Below are 7830 nucleotides of genomic sequence, written 5' to 3'. Positions count from 1 at the left end.
AAAACTCAGCAGTCCAGGTTCCTGATGTCAGTTTGTAGGGCTCCCTTGGGTCTATCAGGGCAGCACAAGTTTGAGGTGGGGACAACTTCGGTGTGGGGTGCATCCTTCGATATAAGGATTTTTTGCAGTCAGGGCCAGGGGCCCCTGGGCACATCCTTTTTCCATTTTCCCTGGGAAAGAAAACTCAGCAGTCCAGGTTCCTGATGTCAGTTTGTAGGGCTGCCTTGCGTCTATCAGGGCAGTACAAGTTTGAGGTGGGCACAGCTTCGGTGTGGGTTCCATCCTTCAATATAAGGATATTTTGCAGTCAGGGCCAGGGGCCCCTGGGCACATCCTTTTTCCATTTTCCCTGGGAAAGAAAACTCAGCAGTCCAGGTTCCTGATGTCAGTTTGTAGGGCTGCCTTGGGTTTATCAGGGCAGCACAAGTTTGAGGTGGGGACAACTTCGGTGTGGGGTCCATCCTTCGATATAAGGATTTTTTGCAGTCAGGGCCAGGAGCCCCTGGGCACATCCTTTTTCCATTTTCCCTGGGAAAGAAAACTCAGCAGTCCAGGTTCCTGATGTCAGTTTGTAGGGCTCCCTTGGGTGTATCAGGGCAGCACAAGTTTGAGGTGGGGACAACTTCGGTGTGGGGTCCATCCTTCGATATAAGGATTTTTTGCAGTCAGGGCCAGGGGCCCCCGGGCACATCCTTTTTCCATTTTCCCTGGGAAAGAAAACTCAGCAGTCCAGGTTCCTGATGTCAGTTTGTAGGGCTCCCTTGGGTCTATCAGGGCAGCACAAGTTTGAGGTGGAGACAACTTCGGTGTGGGGTCCATCCTTCGATATAAGGATTTTTTTTAGTGAGGGCCCTGTCCAGGGCTAGGGGACCCTGGGCACATCCTTTTTCCATTTTCCCTGGGAAAGAAAACTCAGCAGTCCAGGTTCCTGATGTCAGTTTGTAGGGCTCCCTTGGGTGTATCAGGGCAGCACAAGTTTGAGGTGGGGACAACTTCGGTGTGGGTCCATCCTTCGATATAAGGATTCCTTGCAGTGAGGCCCCAGCCCAGGTCCAGGGGCCCCTGGGCACATCCTTTTTCCATTTTCCCTGGGAAAGAAAACTCAGCAGTCCAGGTTCCTGATGTCAGTTTGTAGGGCTCCCTTGGGTCTATCAGGGCAGCACAAGTTTGAGGTGGGGACAACTTCGGTGTGGGGTCCATCCTTCGATATAAGGATTTTTTGCAGTCAGGGACAGGGGCCCCCGGCACATCCTTTTTCCATTTTCCCTGGGAAAGAAAACTCAGCAGTCCAGGTTCCTGATGTCAGTTTGTAGGGCTCCTTTGGGTGTATCAGGGCAGCACAAGTTTGAGGTGGGGACAACTTCGGTGTGGGGTCCATCCTTCGATATAAGGATTTTTTGCAGTCAGGGCCAGGGGCCCCTGGGCACATCCTTTTTCCATTTTCCCTGGGAAAGAAAACTCAGCAGTCCAGGTTCCTGATGTCAGTTTGTAGGGCTCCCTTGGGTCTATCAGGGCAGCACAAGTTTGAGGTGGGGACAACTTCGGTGTGGGGTCCATCCTTCGATATAAGGATTTTTTTCAGTCAGGGCCAGGGGCCCCCGGGCACAACCTTTGGCCATTTTCCCTGGGAAAGAAAACTCAGCAGTCCAGGTTCCTGATGTCAGTTTGTAGGGCTCCCTTGGGTCTATCAGGGCAGCACAAGTTTGAGGTGGGGACAACTTCGGTGTGGGGTCCATCCTTCGATATAAGGATTCTTTGCAGTCAGGGCCAGGGGCCCCCGGGAACATCCTTTTTCCATTTTCCCTGGGAAAGAAAACTCAGCAGTCCAGGTTCCTGATGTCAGTTTGTAGGGCTCCCTTGGGTCTATCAGGGCAGCACAAGTTTGAGGTGGGGACAACTTCGGTGTGGGGTCCATCCTTCGATATAAGGATTTTTTGCAGTCAGGGCCAGGGGCCCCCGGGCACATCCTTTTTCCATTTTCCCTGGGAAAGAAAACTCAGCAGTCCAGGTTCCTGATGTCAGTTTGTAGGGCTCCCTTGGGTCTATCAGGGCAGCACAAGTTTGAGGTGGGGACAACTTCGGTGTGGGGTCCATCCTTCGATATAAGGATTTTTTTCAGTCAGGGCCAGGGGCCCCTGGGCACAACCTTTGGCCATTTTCCCTGGGAAAGAAAACTCAGCAGTCCAGGTTCCTGATGTCAGTTTGTAGGGCTCCCTTGGGTCTATCAGGGCAGCACAAGTTTGAGGTGGGGACAACTTCGGTGTGGGGTCCATCCTTCGATATAAGGATTCTTTGCAGTCAGGGCCAGGGGCCCCCGGGAACATCCTTTTTCCATTTTCCCTGGGAAAGAAAACTCAGCAGTCCAGGTTCCTGATGTCAGTTTGTAGGGCTCCCTTGGGTCTATCAGGGCAGCACAAGTTTGAGGTGGGGACAACTTCGGTGTGGGGTCCATCCTTCGATATAAGGATTTTTTGCAGTCAGGGCCAGGGGCCCCCGGGCACATCCTTTTTCCATTTTCCCTGGGAAAGAAAACTCAGCAGTCCAGGTTCCTGATGTCAGTTTGTAGGGCTCCCTTGGGTCTATCAGGGCAGCACAAGTTTGAGGTGGGGACAACTTCGGTGTGGGGTCCATCCTTCGATATAAGGATTTTTTTTAGTGAGGGCCCTGTCCAGGGCTAGGGGACCCTGGGCACAACCTTTTTCCATTTTCCCTGGGAAAGAAAACTCAGCAGTCCAGGTTCCTGATGTCAGTTTGTAGGGCTCCCTTGGGTCTATCAGGGCAGCACAAGTTTGAGGTGGGGACAACTTCGGTGTGGGTCCATCCTTCGATATAAGGATTCCTTGCAGTGAGGCCCCAGCCCAGGTCCAGGGGCCCCTGGGCACATCCTTTTTCCATTTTCCCTGGGAAAGAAAACTCAGCAGTCCAGGTTCCTGATGTCAGTTTGTAGGGCTCCCTTGGGTCTATCAGGGCAGCACAAGTTTGAGGTGGGGACAACTTCGGTGTGGGCTCCATCCTTCGATATAAGGATTCTTTGCAATGAGGTCCCTACCCAGGTCCTGGGGCCCCTGGGCACATCCTTTTTCCATTTTCCCTGGGAAAGAAAACTCAGCAGTCCAGGTTCCTGATGTCAGTTTGTAGGGCTCCCTTGGGTCTATCAGGGCAGCACAAGTTTGAGGTGGGGACAACTTCGGTGTGGGGTCCATCCTTCGATATAAGGATTTTTTGCAGTCAGGGCCAGGGGCCCCTGGGCACAACCTTTTTCCATTTTCCCTGGGAAAGAAAACTCAGCAGTCCAGGTTCCTGATGTCAATTTGTAGGGCTCCCTTGGGTCTATCAGGGCAGCACAAGTTTGAGGTGGGGACAACTTCGGGGGGGGGTCCATCCTTTGATATAAGGATTTTTTGCAGTCAGGGCCAGGGGACCCTGGGCACATCCTTTTTCCATTTTCCCTGGGAAAGAAAACTCAGCAGTCCAGGTTCCTGATGTCAGTTTGTAGGGCTCCCTTGGGTCTATCAGAGCAGCACAAGTTTGAGGTGGGGACAACTTCGGTGTGGGGTCCATCCTTCGATATAAGGATTCTTTGCAATGAGGTCCCTACCCAGGTCCAGGGGCCCCTGGGCACATCATATGGCCATTTTCCCTGGGAAAGAAAACTCAGCAGTCCAGGTTCCTGATGTCAGTTTGTAGGGCTCCCTTGGGTCTATCAGGGCAGCACAAGTTTGAGGTGGGGACAACTTCGGTGCGGGGTCCATCCTTCGATATAAGGATTCTTTGCAGTCAGGGCCAAGGGCCCCCGGGCACAACTTTTGGCCATTTTCCCTGGGAGAGAAAACTCAGCAGTCCAGGTTCCTGATGTCAGTTTGTAGGGCTCCCTTGGGTCTATCAGGGCAGCACAAGTTTGAGGTGGGGACAACTTCGGTGTGGGGTCCATCCTTCGATATAAGGATTCTTTGCAGTCAGGGCCAGGGGCCCCCGGGCACATCCTTTTTCCATTTTCCCTGGGAAAGAAAACTCAGCAGTCCAGGTTCCTGATGTCAGTTTGTAGGGCTCCCTTGGGTCTATCAGGGCAGCACAAGTTTGAGGTGGGGACAACTTCGGTGTGGGGTCCATCCTTCGATATAAGGATTTTTTGCAGTCAGGGCCAGGGGCCCCCGGGCACATCCTTTTTCCATTTTCCCTGGGAAAGAAAACTCAGCAGTCCAGGTTCCTGATGTCAGTTTGTAGGGCTCCCTTGGGTCTATCAGGGCAGCACAAGTTTGAGGTGGGGACAACTTCGGTGTGGGGTCCATCCTTCGATATAAGGATTTTTTTTAGTGAGGGCCCTGTCCAGGGCGAGGGGACCCTGGCCACATCCGTTTTTCCATTTTCCCTGGGAAAGAAAACTCAGCAGTCCAGGTTCCTGATGTCAGTTTGTAGGGCTCCCTTGGGTCTATCAGGGCAGCACAAGTTTGAGGTGGGGACAACTTCGGTGTGGGGTGCATCCTTCGATATAAGGATTTTTTGCAGTCAGGGCCAGGGGCCCCTGGGCACATCCTTTTTCCATTTTCCCTGGGAAAGAAAACTCAGCAGTCCAGGTTCCTGATGTCAGTTTGTAGGGCTCCCTTGGGTCTATCAGGGCAGCACAAGTTTGAGGTGGGGACAACTTCGGTGTGGGGTCCATCCTTCGATATAAGGATTCTTTGCAATGAGGTCCCTACCCAGGTCCAGGGCCCCCTGGGCACATCATTTGGCCATTTTCCCTGGGAAAGAAAACTCAGCAGTCCAGGTTCCTGATGTCAGTTTGTAGGGCTCCCTTGGGTCTATCAGGGCAGCACAAGTTTGAGGTGGGGACAACTTCGGTGTGGGGTCCATCCTTCGATATAAGGATTTTTTGCAGTGAGGTCCCTGCCCAGGGCCGGGGCCCCTGGGCACATCCTTTTTCCATTTTCCCTGGGAAAGAAAACTCAGCAGTCCAGGTTCCTGATGTCAGTTTGTAGGGCTCCCTTGGGTCTATCAGGGCAGCACAAGTTTGAGGTGGGGACAACTTCGGTGTGGGGTCCATCCTTCGATATAACGATTCTTTGCAGTCAGGGCCAGGGGCCCCCGGCACATCCTTTTTCCATTTTCCCTGGGAAAGAAAACTCAGCAGTCCAGGTTCCTGATGTCAGTTTGTAGGGCTCCCTTCGGTGTATCAGGGCAGCACAAGTTTGAGGTGGGGACAACTTCGGTGTGGGGTCCATCCTTCGATATAAGGATTTTTTGCAGTCAGGGCCAGGGGCCCCTGGGCACATCCTTTTTCCATTTTCCCTGGGAAAGAAAACTCAGCAGTCCAGGTTCCTGATGTCAGTTTGTAGGGCTCCCTTGGGTCTATTAGGGCAGCACAAGTTTGAGGTGGGGACAACTTCGGTGTGGGGTCCATCCTTCGATATAAGGATTCTTTGCAATGAGGTCCCTACCCAGGTCCAGGGGCCCCTGGGCACATCATTTGGCCATTTTCCCTGGGAAAGAAAACTCACCAGTCCAGGTTCCTGATGTCAGTTTGTAGGGCTCCCTTGGGTCTATCAGGGCAGCACAAGTTTGAGGTGGGGACAACTTCGGTGTGGGGTCCATCCTTCGATATAAGAATTTTTTGCAGTGAGGTCCCTGCCCAGGGCCGGGGCCCCTGGGCACATCCTTTTTCCATTTTCCCTGGGAAAGAAAACTCAGCAGTCCAGGTTCCTGATGTCAGTTTGTAGGGCTCCCTTGGGTCTATCAGGGCAGCACAAGTTTGAGGTGGGGACAACTTCGGTGTGGGGTCCATCCTTCGATATAAGGATTTTTTGCAGTGAGTTCCCTGCCCAGGGCCAGGGCCCCTGGGCACATCCTTTTTCCATTTTCCCTGGGAAAGAAAACTCAGCAGTCCAGGTTCCTGATGTCAGTTTGTAGGGCTCCCTTGGGTCTATCAGGGCAGCACAAGTTTGAGGTGGGGACAACTTCGGTGTGGGGTCCATCCTTCGATATAAGGATTTTTTTTAGTGAGGGCCCTGTCCACGGCTAGGGGACCCTGGGCACATCCGTTTTTCCATTTTCCCTGGGAAAGAAAACTCAGCAGTCCAGGTTCCTGATGTCAGTTTGTAGGGCTCCCTTGGGTCTATCAGGGCAGCACAAGTTTGAGGTGGGGACAACTTCGGTGTGGGGTCCATCCTTCGATATAAGGATTTTTTGCAGTCAGGGCCAGGGGCCCCTGGGCACATCCTTTTTCCATTTTCCCTGGGAAAGAAAACTCAGCAGTCCAGGTTCCTGATGTCAGTTTGTATGGCTCCCTTGGGTCTATCAGGGCAGCACAAGTTTGAGGTGGGGACAACTTCGGTGTGGGGTCCATCCTTCGATATAAGGATTTTTTGCAGTGAGGTCCCTGCCCAGGGCCGGGGCCCCTGGGCACATCCTTTTTCCATTTTCCCTGGGAAAGAAAACTCAGCAGTCCAGGTTCCTGATGTCAGTTTGTAGGGCTCCCTTGGGTCTATCAGGGCAGCACAAGTTTGAGGTGGGGACAACTTCGGTGTGGGGTCCATCCTTCGATATAAGGATTTTTTGCAGTCATGGCCAGGGGCCCCTGGGCACATCCTTTTTCCATTTTCCCTGGGAAAGAAAACTCAGCAGTCCAGGTTCCTGATGTCAGTTTGTAGGGCTCCCTTGGGTCTATCAGGGCAGCACAAGTTTGAGGTGGGGACAACTTCGGTGTGGGTCCATCCTTCGATATAAGGATTCCTTGCAGTGAGGCCCCAGCCCAGGTCCAGGGGCCCCTGGGCACATCCTTTTTCCATTTTCCCTGGGAAAGAAAACTCAGCAGTCCAGGTTGCTGATGTCAGTTTGTAGGGCTCCCTTGGGTCTATCAGGGCAGCACAAGTTTGAGGTGGGGACAACTTCGGTGTGGGGTCCATCCTTCGATATAAGGATTTTTTGCAGTCAGGGACAGGGGCCCCCGGCACATCCTTTTTCCATTTTCCCTGGGAAAGAAAACTCAGCAGTCCAGGTTCCTGATGTCAGTTTGTAGGGCTCCTTTGGGTGTATCAGGGCAGCAAAAGTTTGAGGTGGGGACAACTTCGGTGTGGGGTCCATCCTTCGATATAAGGATTTTTTGCAGTCAGGGCCAGGGGCCCGCGAGCACATCCTTTTTCCATTTTCCCTGGGAAAGAAAACTCAGCAGTCCAGGTTCCTGATGTCAGTTTGTAGGGCTCCCTTGGGTCTATCAGGGCAGCACAAGTTTGAGGTGGGGACAACTTCGGTGTGGGGTCCATCCTTCGATATAAGGATTTTTTGCAGTGAGTTCCCTGCCCAGGGCCAGGGCCCCTGGGCACATCCTTTTTCCATTTTCCCTGGGAAAGAAAACTCAGCAGTCCAGGTTCCTGATGTCAGTTTGTAGGGCTCCCTTGGGTCTATCAGGGCAGCACAAGTTTGAGGTGGGGACAACTTCGGTGTGGGGTCCATCCTTCGATATAAGGATTTTTTGCAGTCAGGGCCAGGGGCCCCCGGGCACATCCTTTTTCCATTTTCCCTGGGAAAGAAAACTCAGCAGTCCAGGTTCCTGATGTCAGTTTGTAGGGCTCCCTTGGGTGTATCAGGGCAGCACAAGTTTGAGGTGGGGACAACTTCGGTGTGGGGTCCATCCTTCGATATAAGGATTTTTTTTAGTGAGGGCCCTGTCCAGGGCTAGGGGACCCTGGGCACATCCTTTTTCCATTTTCCCTGGGAAAGAAAACTCAGCAGTCCAGGTTCCTGATGTCAGTTTGTAGGGCTCCCTTGGGTGTATCAGGGCAGCACAAGTTTGAGGTGGGGACAACTTCGGTGTGGGTCCATCCTTCGATATAAGGA

The sequence above is a fragment of the Lonchura striata genome, chromosome 31 (assembly GCF_050655825.1).
Source record: "Lonchura striata isolate lonStrDom1 chromosome 31, ASM5065582v1, whole genome shotgun sequence".
In the NCBI taxonomy this organism is placed as follows: Eukaryota; Metazoa; Chordata; class Aves; order Passeriformes; family Estrildidae; genus Lonchura; species Lonchura striata.
The sequence above is the reverse complement of the archived record's forward strand: the minus strand, read 5'-3'. Positions refer to the sequence as shown.